Genomic DNA, 14,108 nt, shown 5'->3' on the forward strand with positions numbered 1-14,108 from the left:
GTTCGTATGACTTCAGTAACACCACAAGGATTATTTTCGACTCTATGAAGAATGAAATCTTATCTTCGGAGTACCATGACCCAACATAGATTAACTACTTGATGATTCTTCATTCCTACAATGATCTTCTAAAAGAAGTTATGAAATAACCCGGTACCATTGCCAAGGAGCTCATATTAGTTTATGTGAATTTGAGGTTAACGTCCTTCCAGCAGCAAGGCTATATGAGACGGGACTTACTGATTAATCGTGAAATCCAAACCACTTGAGCTCTCGCCGGGTCTCTCACACCAAAGGCGCGTACGCTAACCACTTAGCCACGAATCTCAGAGCTCATATTATTAAAGAAGAAAACTCATTATGGGAATTTCAGTGCAGACAACTAAGTACGACGACTGTTAAATGAATATTTGTCATCTTGAATATATCGTGATAATGGTCAATTTTATTTGATAATGTCATTTATTAAAAATTGCATTCCCTTTTCTGTATCTCACTACAGTATATAAGTTAAATTTCACACAGTGTGCAAAAGAGGAAGGGATTTCAACGCACAGTTACGAGAGAAATAAGTCAGCGGGGCAAGAGGAGAAAATATTCCCAACGCTGTTGATGTAAGTTATCTTCTCCGACAGACATGCTGCTTTCATGTGGGGTCTGCAAACAGTTCTCCTAAAGAAATCCAGTATCTACTGAAAAGCAATGTTCTTTTCGATACTAAGCTTAGTGCTTTTAGACAGAGAAGAAAAACAATACTTGAATTTATATTCGAGGAAAACAAATAATTCATACATACTAGTTTACAAGTGCCAGATTACCTATTATAATTAATTTAGATACCTAAATACTCATGATCTGCTCAGAGGTAATTGAGGTGTGAACAATGAAAAGTGATTTCGGAAATTCAAGACTGCATTATTGGTCTAATACTTTGAAATGAAATGGGAACTTTAACATCGCACGATTATGTCCTGGAGGCTAAAAGGAACATTATGAGTGAACTAAATGATTAATGAAAAGAACTGAGGAATGAAGTGGAAGGCAATAAAGAACACTTTGAAAGAAATTGTCACAATGCTGTTCAACATAAACTTACATAGTATAGACTGGAATCGAGCTATAAACTTACATAGTATAGACTGGATTCGAGCCTATGACCTTGAAACCAAAAGTGAGCGCTCTAGCATTGAGCCACCATACTCTAATTGTGACGGAAAGGCGCTCCCGATTCCGACGTCGATTGGTTGGGTGGTGGATTGATTTGGAGTTTACTATTCTATTTAGAGCGAGGCAATTTAAGACGTGGACCTATATTTTAACGTGGAATCTGAAGCACATAAGCTCCCACCAGGAATCGATCCCGGGTCTCCCGTGCCGAAAATGAGCACTCTAACTATTACGAGGGAATTCCCCACGGCCCAGTAGTACTATTCAACCGGTTCGCTAGAACAGGTTCTTAAAATATTTTCAGTTCGCAGAACCGTTTTTTAAACCCAGACAAGAGTAAATGTTACCCAGTTTCATCCAGAAACAGTACATTTTTGTTTAACTATCTTTGTTTTTAGAACCTCTTACTGCTACAGGGTTAAACATGGTCTCTCAGAACAAGGTATAAGCGTTTATTTCTTAATCTCAAATGCTGAGATATCAAGAATGCGATTACATCAGTATAGTTGTGAGGGTTATTTATAATCGCAACGCATACATACCATTATCAACAACGACGTAAACTTCGTGGTTTTTACTAGTGATGTTCACGGAGGTAGTCTCTCTCGTCTCGTGAAGTATCATGGAAATTCAATTTCGTTTTCAAAAAGGTTTAATTACTTCTATTGGACGATATCGTCTTGTGTCGTTCCCTCAGCAACACTACTTTCTGCACACAATAACACACACATGAGTAAATAGCATGTGTATCAGTTTTCAGTATTATAGCGTATCGTTTACTCGTCATACATTGCAATCAAAAGATCTTATAGTTGTAGCATCTCTGCTATCGTATAGGTTGTGTTTTAAATATCCTAATCATGTAATTACTGCGTAATTGCTGCTCGTGAAATTTTCACCAATATTGTCTCAAGCGTTTAAGGTTTCAACAATTCAAGAAGTCAACAGGTTTCGTTATTCCTCTTTGTTAAGGGGGAAGTTTGGATCACAAATTATTTATAAGTGAGATTAAGAAATTAAGGAAGAATCGTCCTTAGTCTTGAAAGAAGTAGTAAAAAACCTTAGGTAACAGGAAAAAGACCCTTAGGAAACAGGAATAAGAAAGACTTTGTATTTTAATATTATGCGGCCCACACCAAACGAAAAATTTTATTTTCAGATGGACAATGACCCAGATATCTTCATCTTACATTAAATAATAAAAAATCAGATCTAATGTAAAACGCTCCAGGAAAACTGTTGATTGAAAGTGTTGAGAAATAAGAGGTTTCATTCACTATGTATATGGTTACACATAGTCGATAAGGTTTAACAGCTTTATCAGGCCAGCCATTCCGAGCGAGGTTTTTCTTCGGTTTTCCTCAGTCCTAGCAGGCAAATGCCGGGATGGCACCTAACATACAGGTCCCACATCACTTCCTTCCTTTCTTTTCTTGTATTCCTTCGTCACTAATTGATTCCATGCCTCCTCGAATGAATGCGGTGATAGATAATAATGGTTCGTGGATACACTATTAGGTTTAAAATTTTAAGATTTTTATATTTATTGAAAACTGTTTTGTTCAAGAGTAATATTACTTTGAAGTGTTCACGAGCAGAAGGGAAAAAATAGTTCTAAGCATTTGGAATTGAGACAGACTGAAATAATTTATCTTGTTCTTTTTGTTTAATAAGTGTAATTATACTGAAATATTTTATCTTGTTCTTTTGTTTAATAAGTGAGGCGTATAGTTTCTAAATCCGCCATATCCAATTTTCAAAAAAAATGAGCTAAGTAGATTTACTGGTATTCCTTTCCATGTCCTACATGATGGTGAAAAGAATTGTTTGAAATGTCGCCACCTCCACCCTCAATTACTGCTTCAAAGTTCAGGGTATTCTTCAAAAGCCGCCATCTCCACTGAGCAGTGTGTTTGTAAACCCCATCATCTCGATTCTATTCTATTCTATGCTATGAATTGAAGTCCGACGTTTATGAAAAAAAGTTGCTAGATGTTGTTCAACTCGTAACGAAACACTTCGGGGAGAATTGGCGTGCTAATTCCAACTTAGCCATTTAAGTTGATGCTGAAAAGAGACTGACTGCGTCAACAGAAGAAAGTGTAGATGAGGATTAGGCTGAATGCCAGTGTTCCGAACATGATTCTGATGAGATATATATCTGACAACAATGTAAAGATCACTTTCAATCCTTTTCTTGTTGGTAAAGGTGGCATTTATTCCTAAGTACCCATCCTGTTATGTGAAGCTATGTTAGGTTAGGTCAGGTTAGGTTAGGTTAGGTCCCAATAGATTAGATTAGGTTAGTGAGGTGAGGTTAAGTTAGCTTATGTTATGCTAGGAGATGATATTTCTAAACGGGCCTGGGAACTTCGGAACTTGACCCGTAAATGTAGCTAACGTACTATGATTAGAGCTTCATTTATTTCCTTGTTTGTGCACATTATAATGTCACCCAACAAGTTAATATCGTTGTTCAGATTCAGCTTATCTCCATCTACTGTTCTGTTCTGAAATAGTTATCCGAAAGTATAATAGTAATGATTTGGAAGCAAATAAACCCCAAAAATAACTTAGGTACGTTTGTGTCAAAGTCCTCCATCTCCAAAAGTTGTTTTCAAAATCCGCCATCTCCAAACTGCTTTCTGCAATAACCGAAAAATGGAATGAGAGATATTTTTGTCATTTGGTAGTTTTAATGAATGTCCTGAAAGCAGTAAAGTATTTCTAAAAAGAAAATTTTATCTCACATAATCTCTGAGTTAACAGTTTTTTCTGTTTTTCTCGAAACCGTTTATGAAGGAGATGGCGGATTTAGAAACTATACGCCTCAAGTGTAATTATATTTTTTTTTCTTTTTCGATAGGAATTAACAATTCCTTTTATTCCATCACTTTTCTATTGGAGTTAGGAAAATCATTCTGAACAATTTTGAAACACCCAATGCCAAGGCAGAGTTAACTAGAATATTTTATTTTGTTATTTGTGTGAAGTATATTTTTCTTTCTTTCTTCCTATATACCAGGGGATAAGTGGATCTGAAAACGTAGAGGGAGGCATGAGTCACACCGTCCCCCGTGCCTATCTTTGCCCATTATAAATTTCTAGAAAGTGGAGGGATGCCAAAAATATTTTCTGGAATTGAAGGGACGACGTCCCGTCCCGTTCCCCCGCAGTTTTACCCCTACTTTATATGAGAATTACCATTTCCCTTTATTCTTATTATGGAAATAAAATGGATATTTAGAACAGTTTTGGTTTTTAAACTCTTAATTCCAAGAAGCAAGCATATCTCCATGAAATAAGCATACCGTTTTCTTTCTTTTTTGACTCTTGTTTAGTCGATTGCCTGAAGGAGAACATCGCACAGCAAACAAGCTGATTAGACACGTGCCAGTGTAACTTCTGAGCAGGGTAGGATGTTCATTTTTCTCTTTCCTGCTTTCATGAAAAAAATATATTTCTTCCCTTCTGCACGATGGAGTTTGCTTCCTACCCGATGAACAAAACCATTCTTGTAAAATTCAGCCGGAGCAAAGTTTGCCATCTTTCCCCACCACTGCCTACAACAACGTGGTTTGATTAACTTGTTGCAAAGAACCTGTGTGAAAGACTGACAGCAACACAATATATTAACAGTATGAAAGTCTTAATTTTAGTACTGAAACTACCCTCAGGCTAAAAAGCAAGCATTGTGTTAAAAAAACGGACACAAGGTCAGTTGTCAGTTGCTTAGTTCTTTGTGAAACAACTGATAAGGCTTTTTTCTGTTATACAAATCGTTGTTGTTTGAAGCCTCTTTATTCCTTATAAAGACAATATATCCAAACCACGGAAACCCACAGGAATTGTAATAGAAAGTTGAAAAAATATCTACCATTCAGATTCTTTATTATTATTATTATTATTATTATTATTATTATTATTATTATTATTATTATTATTATCGTATATTTTTCGTTATTCCTCACAGCAATTAATACTAAGCAGCAGGGGTAAAAGTACTTGGGAACGCGGATAGACGCCGTCCCCCTCCTCCAAAAAATGTGTACGGCGTCCCCCAGTTCCTAAGAAATTACAATGAGCAAAGATAAGCATGGGGGACGGCGTGACATCATGCCGATACCTACGTCAGCCTACCTTTATCGCTGATCTATACCTACCGTCAGATTGACTTTATCGCTGCTTAGCAGGAAATCGATAAAAGAGTACAAAGAAACAAAAATCGTAATTTGGCAGTTATTAAAAGCAATATTTCTGTGTCTAGAGGTAGAAGAGAGGGGACCATGGAAGTTACTATTGCCACGTGTAGAAATGAAACCTGTGTTCAACACTGACTACATATAATTCAAGGAAATTTTTAAAAAAAGCGAAATGCTTACACCTTTTCGAAAGTAAACTTATAATTACTAAAAAACATTCATTAAAAAACACGGGTGTACTAAATGCACCCTCTTAAATCCGCTTGCGAGCGTTCGAGTCCAAATTCCAGTAAAGTTAAAGCATGGAAGACCCGGTTCGTTTCTTGGTGGGAGTTCATGTGGTTCGTATTCGACGTTAATTAGTAAGTCCACGTATCATATAGCTTCTCTTAATTAGTAAGTCCACGTTTCAGCTTCTTAAGAAAATATAACAGCTCACTAGTATCTCTTTCTACTGTAGCCGGAAGTTCAAGAAATTTAATACGTAGGTTTTCAATATTTATCTTCATAGAAAACAAACGGTAAACAGATAGTGAAAAGCAAGTTTTTAACTGATTCATCGTCTTCAGAAAATACAGTATCCTTATCCGTGTCTTTCTACTACAACCGAAAGTGGTAGAAAATTTCTACTTCCGGTTTCAACATACAGTGCGTCCCACTAGCTTTCGAATCCGAAAAAAACGTTATAATTTCTGAACAAATGAACATAAGAAAATGAAATTCACAATACACGTACCTTGTTTCATGCTAAACACGAGAAACTGCTGAACAGAAGCGCACTCGTCAAAACAAAGACGATAGGTGGCGCCAGGGGAAGTGCTGCTTGGCGTGGTGCGCATGCGTTAGTGTGACTCTAGTCGCTGCATCGCGAGGATGGTTCTGTACACCGTACAGGAACGCGTGTTTATTTTTAAAAAATATTGGATATCGGCATCGCATCAGACCGTTCAACGTGAATTTTGCCGTGAATTTGGATGCCGTAAAGGACCATCAAAATCATCAATACATCATTTGGGAACAAGTTCGAAACAACGGAAACGTTGCTTACGGGACATGGAGGCGCGCGTCCACGGATGTGCGAGGACACAGTACAGAATGTGCGGCAACATCTTTTGCAGTCCTATAAGAAGGGCCTGCGTCGATTATCACAAGAAGTAGGGATGTCAAAGTCAACTGTGCAAAGAGCCGCCAAAAGAGCCAAGCAGTTTCCATATCGCGTTACAGTCGTCCAGGAGTTGAAGACTACAGATTGGGAATAGCGCGTGATGTATTGTCGTTGGTTGCAAGCTTTGTTGCATGACAATCCAGGAATCCTAGACTACACTTGGTTCACAGATGAAGCTTGGTTCCGTCTCTCCGGTTATGTGAGCTCGCAGAATACTCGGGTGTGGGCTGCTGAAAATCCGCATGTGTACCATGAGATTCCACTTCATCCCTTGAAGGTTGGAGTTTGGTGTACAATTTCCCGACAGCGCATCATTGGACCCATCTTCTTTGAAGATATAGTAAACACACAAGTTTACTTGCACATCTTCAGTGAATTTGTGAATCAACTGGACGATCAAGAACTGCGTCGCGGTTATTTCCAACTAGACGGAGCAACATGCCATACTTCCAACGTGGCCATGACAGAAATTGAGTCCTTTTTTGCTGACAGGATAATCTCCAAAGGATTGTGGCCGCCAAGATCCCCGGATTTGTCACCACCTGATTTCTTCTTATGGGGTTTTCGTAAAGGTTGTGTCTACAGAAACAACCCACGATAACTGCAAGAGTTGCGAAACAACATTGAGAATGCGATTCATGAGATCACACCGGAGACTCTACATCGGAATTTTCACAATATGGAACGCCGTGTACAAACATGTCTTGACATCCAGGGAGGACACTTTCAGCACCTGCTGTGACGGTCATGTATTCAGCATGAAACAAGGTACGTATATTGTGAATTTCATTTTCCTATGAATAATTGTTCGGAAATTATAACGTTTTTTTCGGGTTCGAAAGCTAGTGGGACGCTTTGTACATAGAGCAAAAACAATTAGGTATGTCGAGAAGCTGTTTCTCAGAATTGATTTAGCATTGTAAGAACAGGAAAAATCTTCTCTCTTGAACATCTATTCAAACTGAAAACTGCAGAAATTAACCACTTCCGGTTTAACGTTGATCACTATAGAAGTAAAACGGTAATAGATGCAGGAATCTGTTATCTTTTATTATTTCAGGGTCCCAATAAAATATTCCATTTGTAATGAAACCTCAATAGGTAGAAATCTACTACCTTTTCCGGTTTCAATATTAATTAGAAAAGTACTATTACACAATACAGACGCAACTCCTTAACGTGGTGTACACGTGGCATTACTACTTGGTTTATTTATAGAAATATTTGCTGTACAAAACAGTTATCTCGTTATGGAAATTACATCATTGACTACCAACGCTATTCTGTTTTTCACCTTACATTTAAATAGCAAACTTATAAAATCTTCGATTGTATATAGTCGGGATTACTCTAGTAGAACAATTACGAAGTATATTAGTATCTGAATAGAAGAAAAAGTCCGATTTTTCAAACACCAATTCTCTTAAGATACTGATACGATGAAGTTTGTAAAGAGTGAAAAATTTGTAACTGGACCGTATATTGAACCAGGGACAGAGCACAGCGACACGGTATGTCGAAGGCCCTGGGTTAGATACCTTCTCCAATCATCATTTTTCACCCTTTACAAACTTGTCAGGATATCGCTTTTTTCGACTCAGTTAGACTATGTAATTTATCTGCGTACAGCTACTCTTTATTTGTTTGCTCATTATTACTATTTGATTTTTAGGCAAGTACTTCGAGAACTTCACCAGAGCTCTATTACCTCGACATTTCAAGCAGCGTTTTGAGAGCCACAGGAGCAGAGCAGAATCTAACAAAATCTGCAGCAGGTACAGTGACAGTTGGATAATCGATTTCAATTCTTTTCGATAAGGAGCACAAGGATCAACCAGTCAATATAGACTTGTTAAAATCAACAGGCTTAAAAATAGTGTGTGGTCAATATGTAAAAGTTTATATTGGAATTTTGTGATGGAATTACATTCTTACGTATTATCTTTCTCCCATCCACGAAAGACAGAATCATTCTGTAATTATGAATAAATTATAATACATTTTTGTATTTATACGCAGATCATTATTCTTCAATTAAACGTATACAGCATGTATTTTGCCACTTCCATTTCTACATCAAATATCACGTAAATATATGTGTTTATAAAATGTTGTACAAGTGCACAGATAACCCACAAGTATAGACCTTTTTATTTATTTAACATTGTAAACATTATAGATAAATACAGGAATTTTAGGTTACTTTGTACTGTTTTTCATTTTTGATGATTGAGTTTCTTAAAATGAGATAATTGGGTTTCGTATTTTCCTCGACAAAAAGCGGTTGAGTGAAGCATGGACCTTCTAAACCATTGATTACGGAATATCAACCGTGCAAATAAGCATACGTCAGAAGTTCCTAAAGAATATGGGGAATTGCAACGAAACCTCGTATAGGGACAATTGGAAAACTATAAATGAAACGTGTTTTAATTTTTGCGGAAAAACAGTGTTGGGGCCTAGGCCTCATCCGAAAAAAAAGTAAATATTACCATAATAGCGCAAGAGGGAGTGGACCCAAGCAAATCAAATTGTGTGTAGATATCATATAGACCCTATGTAAAATAAGTCCTTTTGTGTTTCTCAAGTGTCTCTATCCGTTTTGCTTCAAATTTGGCAGTTCAACAGTAATCTGGAAATAAATCGACACGTGTTTTTGTTTATGCGCAAAAACATTCCAAGGGTTAAAGCTGCCCCCTGAAATACTATAAAATACGCTATACTGTTTGTGCTTTTAGTTGATCTGACAAATCTGAAGAAATCCGATGGGGACGCGACACTTGTGAAACACAGAAGGACATATTTTACATAACCAATATCTGCATACAATTTCATTCGCTTCGGTCCACTTCTTCCGCCGCTCAACGCCTCGGTCCAATAAACAGTTCTTTTTCTTTCAGGAAAACACGAAACACGTATTCCCTGGTCTTAACTCTACAATATTTGTCCACATTTCATTCACTTCGGTCCACTTCTTCTTCTTGTCTTTCGGGGTCAAATTCCAAAATTTTTGGGTTCGTTCTTTTGCCCCCTAAAAGCATTTTTCCGCAGCAAATAAAAAACCCGTAATCGTTTGTTTTTGCGTATTCTTCATACAAAAAGTTTCGTTGCTATTCTTCATGTCCCTTACAGACATCTAACATACTGTTACCAGCAGTTTGATATTTCGTGAACAAAAGTTTGGAGGGGTCCGTGCCCCACCTAACCGTTTTTCAAGGAAAATACGAAACCCGTATTCCCCCATTTTATGTCTACAATATCTGTGCATAATTTAATTCACTTCGATTCATTTCTTCTTTCCTTTCCGGCGTCAGCTTTGAAAATTTTGGGTTTGAGCTTTTGCCCCCTAAAACCGTTAGTCCGCAGAAAATAAAAAGCCATATTCATTTATTTTTTGCGTTTTGTTCACACAGAAAGTTTCGTGGCAATTTTTCATGTCCTTTACACACGTTTGACATACTGTCACTAGGAATTTCAATATTTCGTGATCAAAGGTTTGGAGGGGTCTGTGTCCCACCTAACCGTTTTTTCGAGGAAAATACGAAACCCGCATTCCCTCATTTTATGTCTATAATATCTATACAAAATTTCATTCACTTCGGTCATATCTTCTTACACCTTGTGTCAAAAAGGTCGAGCACATTCTTTATTGCAGTTTCGAGGCAAAAACTTTTTAAGTCCAACTTCGGGTATCTTCGGAAAAAAGTAAACCAGGTTCGAACCTCCAATTCAACCTTTGCAATCGGGAAAAAGTTTGCAGATGTGTTTTTCTTCTTTTAAATATAATAAGACTTGTTATCAAGAGTAGAAGAAAAAGCAACATTGATCGAAATACTTAATGATACAATATTTCGAAACTTTTTATTAATGTCAGCACATGCTTGTTTGCCATTTATCTCTCCATACGTAATGGAACATTTAGATACGTAAACGAATCTTTCCATATGTAACAGAATACTGAAAGTTAAGACAGAACATAATTCTCGTCTGAGTACTGAAATAAAAGTCAAAGTAGAACAAAAACAGCGTTTGCAGTGGATATGAATGTCATAATTACCTAGAGGGCTGTTATACATCGCTAGAAGCATCTTACGAAGACTGCTTGTGTTAGCTCAGTGGCAAGCCGTTGGATTTCAAATTTTAAGGTTGTCATTTCGATTCCTGTCTGGGTCAATGCTTTTTTTATGAAATTCTTTTTTTCCGCAATGCATGAAAAATTATATTTTAAACATAATAACCACATGATGGAACATACACACATGATATATATATATATATACGTTCTGCAATTATTATATGTTATATATATATACAACTGATGTATTTTAAAGTAATTATTTATATATCATCTAATGTATGTGTTCACAGTACGTCGGTATTCTATATGTGAATGTTAAATACAAATTATGAAAATAATATCATAGCAATAAATAAGTTATATAGTGTATTTATTTGCAGCTTTTTGTTATACGGGGGTTACATCTGAATTCTCTCATTACAGCAAGTTATTTATGCTTTTTGACTATGCGTTTATAAAGAGAAATTATTATACAAACTCGAATCTTGGTTACAGACACAAAACTTACGAAGCCCAAAACCGTGTAGACAGGAAATCTACGAACACGAAGTCATGGCTAAGAGACTTATTTATACTTTAGAAATAAGGCAGGATAGGGTTTCTTTCCAAAGGATTTCAGTTCAATAATCTGCAATGCTTTTGTATATGGATGGGGTCTCTTTCTCTCCACCTCTTGTATATATACAGTATAACCTCGTTAACACGAACTCGCTTAAACCGAACACTCGGTTAGGACTTACAAAATTTCGGTCCCGGCATCGCTGTACGTTATCTTATAGGAAGTTTTATCGGTTAACACGAATTTCGGTTAGCACGAATTACGAACTAATTTTTAGTCCCTTGAGTCAGTAAAGGTTTTCATTTAACACAAATTTCAATCCTTTTTTGTTTGTTTGTTTGTTTGTTTATTTCAGATTTCATTCCAGTTCGGTTTTTGTCATACAGTATTTATACAGACGAAAATTGCCTTGTAAATAAGAGAAAAACCAGAAACAGGTATCTTTCCTCTCTTATGAGGTGTTCATTCTCTCCTCCGTCCAGCGCTGAACATGCAGGTGCTTGGCAGACGAGCTGATGGCGACAGCTCGAGACAAAACATATTCTCTCCCCTGTAACTCCAAACTGGTGACAGCAGTCATAAATACCTTTCCGTTACTAGCGGTACCCAACCTACTAGCGGAGTTATCAATTTTATAAGTTGACCTAGAGTTTCTGCGTGGAAACATTTTTTTTAATCTTCGAAGATATAATAATAAACTTACTATTCTGTTTTCACTTTTCAGAGGATAATACCGAGACCGAAACTAGTCTCGATCTCGATCTTAACTCGAATTTGAGACCGAGTCGTGCTTTTCGAAATCAAGACGAGACGGAAACTCACAGTCTCGTCTCGATACAATTCTGTGGATGGTATCAAGACGGAGAATAGTATTGGTCTTCTCTCAAATTTGGAACCGAGAGGAGACCAAGACCACTCAGTCTCGTCTCAATACCATCTCTAGTGTTTTCTATGACATACATAATAAACTGGAGTGCTATATATAGTCTGTATACGGTAGTGCGTATGTATGGAAAAATGTATTCGAATAATAAAATTTGGGTCCACGAATTTTTTTAACACGAACTCCTGATTTTTCGGTCCCTTGGAATTCGTGTTAACGTGGGTTTACTGTATATATATTATGTGTGTGTGTGTATGTCCCATCATGTAAACAAACTTCCTACATATAGTGCTCACAGTCTAAAAAAGAGTACTCTTGGGGTAAGCTATTCGGAGTTGCAGCAGGATATATATAAAGTAAAAGCGATCATTATTACTGTCGAATTCATAGTTCTCGTTGTTGCAGATATTAACAATAACAACTCCGATAGCGTTAAAGTCGAAATTCAACTCGCATCGTAAAGCTCCTTTGTGGTTAAGCGTATATAGAGTACTCGCCTTCGGCGTAGGAGACCCAGGTTCGGCTCCCAGCGAGAGCTCATGTATTTCGGATTCTACGTTAAGTAGTAGGTCTACGTCTCATATAACCTCACTGCTGAATGGGACGTTAAACTCAAAATCAACTCAATCGATTCAAACCCCATCGTCATGACGCCCGATAAAGGATGAAAAGTAAAACCCCTCAGGAGAGGGACATTAGTGTCAAATCCATAGTTTGGGTTTGTCAAGCTATTATAAACGCAATGGCATTTACCTTGTCACCTGGATTTGGAATTTACAGGGCCAACATCGAAAGCGTTGCTTACACAGCTTTATGTATAAGTGTATATTCCAGCGAAACCCCGGAATATCTGGAGCAACTTTTACCTAACGTGGGAGATATATTACTTTCAATCTAAGAAAAAAATATTGTGGAAGTCAGATACCCAAGTGATGCAAGTTGGGAGGAGTGACATGTAAAAATAGTGTAAAACGACCTATCGTAGAGTGTTTTTCATTGTTTTCTGAGTCGTTGATATGAATAGTGAGTCACTGATGCCGTGATACCAAAATTCATCCCCATCTTCACAGGATGAGTGACTCGGAGATATGACCAATAAAATGTAAAAACTTACTTAAATATTTGTCGAATTGATAGTTTTCAGGGGTCGCGAAAGCGTTTCTAATAACTTTGGAATGTAGTTTATACTCACTTCAAGATGGGCTTTTTAATCGTATCAATTTCTCACCTTAAGAAGAAATTACCATCTCAACTAGTAATGTATGAAGCCAGCCTTCGCAATCGAGAAAAAAATGTGTAGATTATTTTTTTCTTTTAAATTACATACTACATGATAAAGTCAGAGATTGAGTGGATCGGTGGGTCAAGTGGGTCAAGATTTGTGAGTGGGTCAGTGGATCATGGGTCAACACTACTCACCGTGACTCACACTGACCCATTGATTTACCGATCCATTCTGCTCAGTGCCTGCTAGATAGCATTTTCTGAACACCGGTAATTTTTTTTTACGTTTTGCTTTCAATATCATTTTTTCTTCTTTTTCTTCATTTGGTTCTAATGAAAAAAGAAGTTCAGGCTCTTTTGGATTTTGATATTTGCAATAGTAACAATGGAAACAGGACTTACTACCTGGCTTTTGAGATGCAGGCTGGAGTTTTTAGAGGAACTAACTACTGGAAAAAATGGTTTATTACAAATATAACATCTTTAGTAAGTAGAGAGGATGCCGTGGATCATGGATCAAAGTTAATGACGATGTATTTTAGTGGGTTGGAGTTGGTCACAATGGTTCAGAGTTATTTATAGTTTGGGGTGGGTGAGAGTGCGTTATGTTGGGTGAATGGGTTACGTTGGGTGGTGAGTCATTGTGAATGACGGAGGGTCGTGGGTCACAATGTGTGGTGGGTCAGTATCTTGTGGATTAAGGTTTCATTGACCCACGCCATCTCTGGTTAACAATGTACTAAAGACGAGAGGCTCCGAAGGTGATCGGCGGCGTTTATCTCAAATTTTGGACACAGATAGTACCCCACCAGAAAGCAGTAAATCTGGAA

General features: G+C 37.2%; 1 long non-coding RNA gene across 1 annotated transcript in view; it reads left to right on the plus strand.

Annotated features, from left to right (window-relative positions):
• Positions 1 to 14,108, plus strand: part of LOC145688969 (uncharacterized) — a 353,343-nt gene that overhangs the window by 292,997 nt on the left and 46,238 nt on the right. The window contains exon 2 of the long non-coding RNA XR_014132042.1: positions 8,207 to 8,309. This is a non-coding gene — a long non-coding RNA (uncharacterized LOC145688969). The remainder of the gene's footprint in view (positions 1 to 8,206; positions 8,310 to 14,108) is intronic.

Source organism: Thermobia domestica, chromosome 7 (assembly GCF_964235325.1).
Source record: "Thermobia domestica chromosome 7, izTheDome1.hap1.1, whole genome shotgun sequence".
NCBI classification, from domain to species: Eukaryota; Metazoa; Arthropoda; class Insecta; order Zygentoma; family Lepismatidae; genus Thermobia; species Thermobia domestica.